We start from the raw sequence: 12,015 nt of genomic DNA, 5'->3' as shown, positions 1-12,015 counted from the left end.
CTATGCCTTTATTCCTCTGACCAAGCTGTATTATCATACACTTCCCTACACTATATTCCATCTGCCACTTTGCCCATTCTTCTATTCTGTCTAAGTCTGCTTGCTTCCTCAACACACCCAGCCTTTCCAGCTATCTTCGTATCATCCACAAAGCCATCAACTTCATCCAAATGACATATAGCATGAAAAGAAGCGGCCACACCCAACACCAACCCTATGGAACACCACTAGTCACTGGCAGCCAACTAGAAAAGGCCCCCTTTATTCTGATTCTTTGTCTCCTGCCAGTTACCCACCCTTCTATCTTTCCTGTAACACCATGAGCTCTTATTAAGCAGTCTCATGTGTGGTACCTTGCCAAAGGCCTTCTGAAAATTCAAGTAAACAACATACACTGACTCTCCTTTGTCTATCCTGCCTGGTATTTCTTCAAAACCAAATCCAACAGATTTGTCAGACAAGATTTCCCCTTAAGGAAATCATGCTAGCTTTGACCTGTTTTACGATGGGCCTCCAAGTATCCGGAAACATCATCATTATAGGACTGCAACATCTTCCCAACCACTGAAGTCAGGCTAATTGGCAAATAACTTCCTTTCTTTTACCTCCCTCCCTTCTTAAAGAGTGGAGTGACATTTGCAATTTTCTAATCCTCTAAAACCACGCTTGAAAGGCCACTGCTACCTCTTTCAGAATCCTGGAGTTTAGTGTATCTGGCCCAGGTGACTTATTTACCCTTAGACATTTCAGCTTCTGAAGCACCTTCTCCTTTGTAGTAGCAATTGCACTCATTTCTGTCCACTGAAACGCTCAAATTCCTGGCATACTGCTAATGTTTTCCAAAATGAAGACTGACACAAAATAGTTATTAAGTTTGTCCACCATTTCTTTGCCCCCATTACTACCTCTCCAGTGTCATTTTCCAGCAGTATGACTTTGACATGTCTTTTAGTTTTTTATATATCTGAAAAGCTTTTGGTATTCTCTTTTATATTATTGGCCAACTTACCTTCGTATTTCATCTTTTCTCCCCTTATGCCTTTTTTAGTTGACTTCTGGTTTTTAAAAGCTTCCCAAGCCTCTAACTTCCAAAGTCCATTTTGGAATTTTTTGCTATATTATCTGCCCTTCTTTTGCATTTATGTTGTCTTTGGCTTCCATTGTCAACCATAGTTGCCTCATCCTCCCTTTAGGATATTTATTCTTTGGTATGTATCTATCCTTCCAAATTTCTCCCCAAAACTCCAGCTGTTGCTGTTCTGCCATAATCCCTGCTAGTGTTCCTTTCCAAACAACTTTGGCCAGCTCCTCTTTCATGCCTGTGTAATTGCCTTTACTCTGCTGTAATATGGATATATCTGATTTTAGCCTCTCCATCTCAAACTGAAGAGTGAATTCTATCATATTATGATCACCGTCTCCCAAGGGTCCCTTTACCTAAGCTCCCTATCCAAATCTGCTTCACTACAGAACACCCAATCCAAAATTACCTTTTCCCTAGAGAGCTCAATCACAAGCTGCTCTAAAAAGCCAAATTGCCTGTCTGAGGCTCCAGCACCAACTTGATTTTCTCAATCTGCCTGAATATTGAAATCCCACATGACTATCGCGACATTTCCCTTTTTACATGCCTATGGTCTATTATAATTTGTATACACATCCTGGCTAGCATTCAGAGGCCTGTATATAACTCTCACAGGGTCTTTTTGCCCTTGTGGGTTCTTAACTCTACCCACCAGGGTTTTGCATGTGGTGTATTGCATACAGTTCCAGTCGCCTCATTATTGGAAGGATGCTGAGGCTTTGGAGAGGTTTAGCATGATGTTTCCTGATTAGAGGGCATGTACTATTATGAGAGGTTGGACAGACTTTGGTTTTGAAGCAGCAGAGGCTGAGGGGAGATCTGATAGACGTTTATAAGATTATGAGAGGCACACATAGAGTAGATGGGGGGGTATCTATTTCTCAGGGTTGAAATGGCATGCATTTCAGGTGAGAGGATTTAAGTTCAAAAGAGATGTGAGGGGCAAGTTTTTTTTTACACAGAGGCTGGGTGAGTGGGCAGATACTTGGCAGATGACGTTTAATGTGATTAAGTGTGAGGTTATCCACTTTGGGAGTAAGAACAGGAAGGCAGATTATTATCTGAACGGTATAGAGTTGGGTAAGGGAGTAATACAAAGAGATCTCGGAGTCCTTGTTCATCAGTCACTGAAGGTGAATGAGCAAGTGCAGCAGGTAGTGAAGAAGGCTAATGGAATGTTGGCCTTTATTACAAAGGGAATTGAGTACAAGAGCAAGGAAATCCTCTTGCATTTGTACAGAGCCCTGGTGAGACCACACCTGGAGTATTGTGTACAGTTTTGGTCTCCAGGGTTAAGGAAGGACATCCTGGCTATAGAGGAAGTGCAGCGTAGATTCACGAGGTTAATTCCTGGGATGTCTGGACTGTCTTACGCAGAGAGGTTAGAGAGACTGGGCTTGTACACGCTGGAATTAAGGAGATTGAGAGGGGATCTGATTGAAACATATAAGATTATTAAGGGATTGGACAAGATAGAGGCAGGAAATATGTTCCAGATGCTGGGAGAGTCCAGTACCAGACGGCATGGTTTGAGAATAAGGGGTAGGTCATTTAGGACAGAGTTAAGGAAAAACTTCTTCTCCCAGAGAGTTGTGGGGGTCTGGAATGCACTGCTTCGGAAGGTAGTGGAGGCCAGTTCTCTGGATGCTTTCAAGAAGGAGCTAGATAGGTATCTTATGGATAGGGGAATCAAGGGATATGGGGACAAGGCAGGAACCGGGTATTGATAGGAATTGATCAGCCATGATCTCAAAATGGCGGTGCAGGCTCGAAGGGCCGAATGGTCTACTTCTGCACCTATTGTCTATTGTCTATTGAGAGTGGTGCATACCTGGAATACACTGCCTGGGGTGGTGAAACATTTAAATAGACTGATGAATGTGAATGGGAGGATACGGACATCGTGTAGGCAGATTTCCTAACGTTTAGTTGGCCAGTTAATTACTAATTTAATTGATTCAGCACAACATTGTGGGCCGAAGGGCCTGTTCCTGTGCTCTATGTTCTATGTTGGTTGTTCTATTCTCTATATTCTACATTCTGTGTTCTATCTTCCGATCCTATATCACCTCCTTCTAAGGATTTGATAATCATTTTTTACCAGTAGAGCTTCCCACACACTCTGCCCACTCGGCTGTCCTTTCGAAACAATGTACCCAATACTTGACCTCCCTGTGGCAGATTTACTACCTGCTGGTTAAAGAAATTCCTTGTCATTTCTATTCTTTTGTGTGCATTGCTCTGATTTCCAATATCTGCAAAATATTGTCTTTACAAAAAGTAGTGAGAACCAGCAACATATCCCATTTGATTTAAGACAGCTATTAGAGTTAATTTGGATTGGACTAATAAAGTTTGTCCAGTGCAGGTGCTCCAGTCTAGAACGTTATTAATTGGATGAGTGATGAGCTACGATAATGCAGCTAATTGTAAACTGACCGATAAAATTGTACTATCATCGCTGACCTCCACGTCCTGCTGCATCCACTGATTGAGAGTAGCGTGCTTAAATGCATGGGCTGAGAAAATGGAAAAGAGCATTGCAGATGGAAAAATAATATGGAAAATTGTGAAGTTATCTACTCTGGTACACTTAAAGGAATCGGCATGATTTTTTAATGATGATAATTTGTGTAATGTTGATGATCCAAGTGACATCAGTTCCCTTGCACACAGATCACTGAAAAAAACATGTAAGCACTGCAAGTGATAGAGGCAAATTGCATGTTAGACTTTTATAACAATGGGATTTTAATACAGGGGTAAGGAAATCCTAGTGCCAATTATAAAGGACCTCAGTGAGCCTGCATCTGGAGAAGCGTGCACAGTCTTAATCTAATTATTTAAGAATTATTTGCCATAGAGGAAGTGTAGTGATAATTCATTACATTGGTTCCAAGGCTGGCAAGTTTTCCTTATGAGGAGTGATTGAATATTCTGAACTGTATTCTCTACAGTTTAGAACATAAACCATAGAACATTACAGCATAGTACAGGCCCTTTGGCCCACAACGTTGTGCCAACCATTTAACATATTTCAAGGTCAATCTAGCCCTTCCCTCCCACATAGCCCTTCATTTTTCTTTCATCCACTTACCTATCTAAGAGTTTCTTAAATATCATTAATGTATCTGCCTCTACCACCTCTCCTGGCAGTGCGTTTCACTCTGTGAAACCTACCTCTGACATCCCCCTATATTTTCCTCCTTAAATTTTGTCCTCGCATATTAGCCATGCCTGAAAGAGGGTAAAAGGCACTGGCTGTCTACTCTATCTACACCTCTTATCTTATACACCTCTATCAAGTCATCTCTCATCCTCCTTCACTCTGGAAAAAAGCCCTCACTCATTCAATCTTAACTCATAAGATATGTCCTCTAATCCAGGCAGCATCTCCTCTGCACCATCTCTAAAGCTTCCACACAGAAGAATGCAAGAGGATCTCATTGAAACCTGCAGGAATTTGAAAGGACTAGGTAGGGTGGATGTAAAGAGGATATTTCCAGTGGTGCGGTTATCTAGAACTAGAGGGCACAGCCTCAAAATTGAGGGGCGACCCCTTACAGTAGAGGTAAGGAGGAATTTTTTTAGCCAGAGAATAGTAAATCTGTGGAATGCTCTGCAAAAGACTTCAGTGGAGGCCAAGCCCCTGAGTATATAATTGATTGTTTCCTGATTATTCAGGGCATCAAAGGTTGTGGTGAGAAGGCAGGTGTATGGGGTTGAGTGGGATCCAGGATCAGCCATGATGGAATGGCAGAGCAGACTTGATGGACTGAATGGCCCAATTCTGCTCCTATGTCTTATGGTCTTATCCGTCCTAAATTGAGGTTACGAACTGAATACAATACTGCAGGTGTTGTCTAACCAGAGTTTTATGGTGCTGCAACATTACCTCATGACTCTTGAAAAAAATCCCTCAACAAATGAAGAGCAATACACTCTTAAAATCAATGTGAGTCAGATTATCAGTATTACAGTGGAGTAAAGGGAATTAAAGAGGCATGAGAGCAGAATCGGCCAGAATTGAATAAAAAAGAACACTGGCAGGGATGATGGCAGAGCAGCAATGGCTGGAATTTCTGGAAGCGATTCAGAAGCCACAGGATACATACATCCCAAAGAGGAAGAAATAGTCTAAAGGAAAGATGACACAACCATAGCTAACAAGAGAAGTCCAAGCCAATATAAAAGCCAAAGAGAGGGCATATAATAGAGTAAAAGTTATTAGGAAGTTAGAGAATCGGAAAGCTTTAAAAAACCAACAGAAGGCAACCTAGAAGTCAGTAAGAAGATAAAGATGGAATATAAAAGTAAGCTAGCCAATAATATCAAAGAGGATACCAAAAGTTTCTTCAGATACATAAAGTGCAAAAGAGAGGCAAGAGTGGATATTGGACTACTGGAGAGGTCATAATGGGGGCAATTGAATGGCGGATGAAATGAATAAGTATTTTGCATCAGGCTTCACTGTGGAAGACACAAGCAGTATGATGGAAGTTCCATGTGTCAGGGGTCATGAAGTGTGTGAAGTCACCTTAAAAATAGAGAAGGTTCTTGAGAAACTGAAAGATCTGTAAATAGATAAGTCAGCTGGACCAGATGGTGTATACCCCAGGGTTTTGAAAGATGGGACTGAAGAAATCATGGAGGCATTAGTAATGATCTTTCAAGAATCACTAGATTCTGGAATGGTTCCAGAAGAATGGAAAATTGCAAATGTCACGCTACTCTTCAAGACTAGAATACAAAAGCAAGGATGTAATGTTGAGACTTTATAAAGCACTGGTGAGGCCTCACTTAGAGTATTGTGAGGAGTTTTGGGTCCCTTATTTTAGAAAGGATGTGCTAAAACTGGTGAGTATTCAAAGGAGGTTCACAAAAATGATTCCAGCATTGAACGGCTTGTCATATGAACAGTGTTTGATGGCTTTAAGCCTGTATTCACTAAAATTCAGAAGAATGAGGGGTGACCTCATTGAAACCTACCAAATTTTGAAAGGCCTCGATAGAGTGGATGTGTAGAGGATGTTTTCTATGGAGGGAGAATCTAAGACCAGAGGACACAGTGTCAGAATACAGGGGCATCCTTTTAGAATGAAAATGAGGAGGAATTTCGTTAACAAGAGAGTGATGAATCTGTGGAATTCATTGCCGTAGGCAGCTGTGGTGGCCAAGTGTTTATGTATATTTAAGGCAAAGGCTGATAGATTCTTGATTGGTCAGGCATGAAGCGATACAGGGAGAAGGCAGGAGATTGTGGCTGAGAGGAAAATTGGATCAACCATGATGAAATGGCAGAGCAGACTTGATGGGTCCAGTGTTCTAATTCTGCTCCTGTATCTTATGGTCTTATTCTCTTGACCACTCTGTCAACTTGCATGGCAACTTAGATGGATTTATGAATGTGGACTCCAAGATCCCATTGTTCTTCTACACTGCTAAGAATCCTGCCATTAACCCTGCACTCAAGTTTGACCTTCCAAAGTGTATCACTACACAATTCTCTGGAGTGCATTCCACCTGCCACTTCTTACCACATCCTATCTAATGCTTGTAATCTACAATGGCTTTCTACAATATCCACAACACAACATTTGTGTCACTTGAAACTTTATTAACTCACCCTTCCTGGTTCTCATCCAAGTACTTTATAAAAAAATCACAAAGAGCAGAGGTTCCAGAACAGATCCCTGTCAATGAGCTCCAGGCAGAATACTCTCCATTTTCTACCACTCTCTGCCTTTGTATGGGCAAGTGAACTCTGAATCCAAACAGCCAATTTTCCCTGGATCCTATGGCACCAAACTTTCTGAATAAGTACACCATAGCTAATCTTGATAAGTGCCTTACTAAAATCCATATACACTACATCCACTGCTGTACCTTCATCAAATTGCTTTGTCACTTGCTCAAAGAATTCAATCAGGTTCTTGCCCCTTATAAAGCCATGCTTACTATCCTTGATCAGACCATGTTTCTCAAAATGTTCATAAGTCGTGCCTGTAAGAATCCTCTCCAATAATTTGCCCACCACTGACATAAGACTATAATTCCCGGTGTTACCCCTGTTACATTCTTGAACAAAGGAATAACATTTGGCACCGTCCAATCTTCTTGTGCTACTCCTGGGGCCACTGAAGACACAAAGATCATCCCAAAGGCACAACGATCTCTTCCCTCACGTCTTGTAGTAACCTGGGGTATTTCATTCCAGGGACTATTCTATCCTGATGTTTTTCAAATGTTATAACCATATAACAATTACAGCACGGAAACAGGCCATCTTGGCCCTTCCAGTCCGTGCCAAACGCTTACTCTTACCTAGTCCCACTGGCCTGCACTCAACCCATAACCCTCCATTCCTTTCCTGTCCTTATACCTATCCAATTTTACTTTAAATGACAATACCAAACCTGCCTCTACCACTTCTATTGGAAGCTCATTCCACACAGCTACCACTCTCTGAGTAAAGAAATTCCCCCTCATGTTACCCTTAAACTTTTCCCCCCTAACACTCAACTCATGTCCTCTTGTTTGAATCTCCCCTACTCTCAATGGAAAATGCCTATCCACATCAACTCTATCTATCCCCCTCATAATTTTAAATACCTCTATCAAGTCCCCCCTCAACCTTCTATGCTCCAAAGAATAAAGACCTAACTTGTTCAAACTTTCCCTGTAACTTAGGTGCTGAAACCCAGGTAACATTCTAGTAAATCTTCTCTGTACTCTCTCTATTTTGTTGACATCTTTCCTATAATTCAGTGACCAGAACTGCACACAATACTCCAAATTCGGCCTCACCAATGCCTTGTACAATTTTAACATTACATCCCAACTCCTATACTCAATGCTCTGATTTATAAAGGCCACCATATCAAAAGCTTTCTTCACCACCCTATCCACATGAAATTCCACCTTCAGGGAACTATGCACCATTATTCCTAGATCACTCTGTTCTACTGCATTCTTCAATGCCCTACCATTTAACCATGTATGTCCTATTTGGATTATTCCTACCAAAATGTAGCACCTCACACTTATCAGCATTAAACTCCATCTGCCATTGTTCAGCCCACTCTTCTACCTGGCCTAAATCTCTCTGCAAGCTTTGAAACACATTCTCTTAACAGTGACATGTTCCAGCTGTTCTCATGTTTGTCAGGGTCCCTCCCACTGGTGAATACTGAAGCAAAATATTCTTCACCTGTTTCTTCTTTTATTCCTTACCAGCCTTACTGTTATGTTTTATGCACTTTTGATCTTTGGAAAGGACATTTTGTTCACAGGAGTAGTCTCTTATTAATCCTTCTGTTGCTCCCTTTATGATCTGATCTCTCCTGTTCATTTCCTTATCCATATCATCATCTGATGAATCTTCTGTTTCTGTACCTCCTTTGACTCCTTTTTTTTGGCCTTCCATTCATCCAACTGGACTTTTGTCTTTGCGTTTACTTTTACAAATAGCTTTTTGTCTCCAAATTGAAGTTCATGCAATAACCTTAACGCACACGGAGTAGATCCTGGATCTTTATATTCACAAAAGCTGAATGCTTGCAACTTTCCTGAACCTCCTTGAACTCTCTTCCAGCTTAAAACTGAGCCACATTTTGTTAGTAACTGCCTGATTAATGTAGCAGAAGCTTTCTCAGATACCAGTATGTTGTCTGCAAAAACTGCTGTAGTTGGACCTCTGCTTTTGTCATTTGCACGCTTCCTCTGAGCAGCATGGCCCTTTCTTGGTCTAATATGCTTTCCAACCGGAGGCACAGAGTTTGGCACCAACACCTGTCTGTACTCTGTTGGGCAATGGTACATGTTGTTTGGCATGGAGATTGGTGTGGCATTACCCAATATATTTTTAATCCAATTCATAAGGTTTCATTGCAGGGGATGTGGCATGCATGTTGTGGATGGAGCTCCAGTCAAGTTGTAGTTGTCTCACTAATCACATCCCCACAATGCTGCTCCTTCTGTTTTTACTACATACAAGCTCAATGTCCCACAGGAGGTAATTCTTCTCCAGTATAAATTCTGCAGGCTTCAGTTTAGTATCTTTGAAATTCTATTCAAACTTATTTTGTGGAATCAGTGAAACAGCTGAGCCAGTGTCCAATTCCTTTTTTATTAATTTGCTGTACAATTCTGGCAAAAAGCCATATTGCATGGCTATTCTGCATATTGCAGTCCTGCTGAAGAGTTTCAGCTCGAAATGTTGACTGTATTTTTTTCCATAGATGCTGCCTGGCCTGCTGAGTTCCTTCAGCATTTTGTGTGTGTTGCTCAGCTTTCCAGCATCTGCAAATTTTCTGTTTTTGCTTGTTTATTATTAATTTTCACACTGTAAGTCTCAAGGCTACACAATTCTATGTCACTCGTTATTATCAGACTGGTCATCAACAGCGTGCAGATTAGTGTTGTTTTTGAAACTGCAACTTGACTTTTTAGCTTTTTCTCTTCTCTGAGCAGTCTGTTTATTTTGTCTGCCTGACATGCTTTTCTTCATGTATGTGTAGAACATCTTGTCATTTCCCTTAATCCTAATCACCAAGACCTTCTCATGTGTCCTTCTAGCTTTCCTAAGTCCACTCTTCAGGTTCTTCCTGGCTAACTTGTAACTTTTTAGAGCCCTGCCTGATCCTTGCTTCCTCAACCCTAAGTATGCTTCTTTCTTCCTCTGGACTAAGTGCTCTGGACTGTTGCTGTCTTTGTGACAGCAAAATATCTATAATGACCATAATGTCATAGTTCCATGTACTAATGTATGCTTGAAGTTCATCACCATTGTTCATGATACTATTGCATTAAAACAAACACAATTCAACCCATCCTACTGACTGTAATTTTGCTCTATCCACTGCCTATCCTTTTTCACTATCTCGCTAAAAACCTTTAAACCAAATGGCCTATGCTCTGACTCATCACTCTGCTTCCAAACCCCTGCCAAAATAGTTTAAACCCCTTAAGGATGTATGGATACAGTTTGAGATATCCCTGACTTAGGCACCTGGGAGGTAACATAACAGCCAGGTGTCTATTTAGCATCCACAAAATCTCTTGCTTGTTCCCTTATCTATGGAATCCCTGATCACCACCACTGCCTTCTTCTCCTCTCTCTTCTGATCCAGAGAGCTAGACTTAGTGCCAGAGACCTGGTCACTATGGTGTTCACCTGGTAGGTTGTCCTCCCCAAAATTATCCAAAGTGATACACTTGTTATTAAAGGGAATAGCTACAGAGTATTCTGCACTGTCTGCCTATCCCCTTTCCCCATCCTGACAGTCACCCAGTGATCTGCCTCCTGCAACTTATGATGACTACCCCTCTGTAGCTCCTACATATCACCTCCTCATTCTCCCAAATGAACTGAAGGTTATCCAGCTCCAGCTCCAGTTCCCTAACATAGTCAGCAAGGAGCTACACCCAGATGCACTTCTTATAGATGTAGCAATCAAGGTGACTGGATGCCTCCCAGATCTCCCATATCCTAAACCTGGGGTTCATTCTAACTACTCTAGTTGAGCTCTAATAAAGAAAGAAAGAGAGAACTTAACAGAAACCTCAGCCTAGCCTCCACCTCTCCTCGCCAAAGCCTCTTTGAGCTGAAACCTCAGTTCCCCACTCTAACTTTGTCCCACCAATCCCTTCAAAATAATCTTTGAATAACTGTTACTTATAATGTTTGCTAATTGTAGCATAATGAGAAACAAAATTATCTCTTTAAATGAAGCCTTATTTTATTTTCACACACTATTTGGGACTTCAGATAACCACTCCATCTCAAGCACTTTTTAATAACTCACAACTTGCACATTGAAATTTCAGAAAATTTTGATTACTTCAACCTCTTGAGAGTAAGTAAAACAATTTAAATTTAATGAAATGTCTGATAATTAATTTTCTTCCAGGCACGATCCCAACTCAAGTTTCATGTTAAGTCTTCTGGGTGCTGAAAACAGTTCCAGCAGTTTATCTATTCAGACAAGAAACAAAAAAGGCATTCTGTGCAGGGAGAACTACTGATGTCTGTGTTATCATTTCCATCCATTGCTAGTTGTCCTTGATGTGGTTTCACAAACTACAGCAGTGAGAAGAACTGGCAGGGCTGTGTCTCCTAAAGGTCATGAATCACAAGCTTGCATCTATGCATACAACATTTTTGCATCTCGGTCAAAATGGCACTAAGCTGTAGTCTCCATTGAGATCATGGCTCAGACTTAATTGATTGTTAATTTTGGAGGGAGTTACAGGTTTAGTGACAGGGATGTGGAGGAGTTAGAGGTCAGGCTGGAGCCTAGGACTCCGTTTCATGCACTGCACTCAAAGGCCAGCAATATGGATGGGTGATGAAGTACGCCCATGGATCTTGGGCTGAGCCAGGTCAGTGGGTGTCAATGCAATTGGATGTCAATGCAAGTACAAGGCACAAGGGCTGGTGAGTTGGTGGGATCAGAGTTTGAAACCTGGATCCTGAGATCCCGTCATCACTGGCTCGGGGACCGATACTGAAGATCAAAGCCTGAAATTCAATCAGAAATCCAGAAGTTGCAATCTGGAGACAGGAGGTGGGAGGTCTGTCCTAGAGTTGGGGGACCGTCTGTATGTGTAGCAGGGGGAGCAGGGGTTTGTTTTGTTCTTTGTTGCATCTTAATTTGTTATGTTCTGTGTTTTTGTCCCGAGCATTGTGGGCATTCTGTGTCGGCGGTGGAATGTGTAGTGATAGTAGTGGCTGTCCCCAGCACATTTTTTGGTGCGTTGGCTGTTAACACAAATGACGCATTTCACCACATGCCTCCATGTACAAGTGATACACCTGAATTGCAATCATTTTGGTACTTTTCCATGCTAAAACAGCACATTTCTGCACATGGCCTTGACAGCTGGTCATGTGGAGAATAAGCTCATGCAATCATGGAAGATAGGGTACA

Source organism: Hemitrygon akajei, chromosome 11 (assembly GCF_048418815.1).
Source record: "Hemitrygon akajei chromosome 11, sHemAka1.3, whole genome shotgun sequence".
NCBI classification, from domain to species: domain Eukaryota; kingdom Metazoa; phylum Chordata; class Chondrichthyes; order Myliobatiformes; family Dasyatidae; genus Hemitrygon; species Hemitrygon akajei.
The sequence above is the reverse complement of the archived record's forward strand: the minus strand, read 5'-3'. Positions refer to the sequence as shown.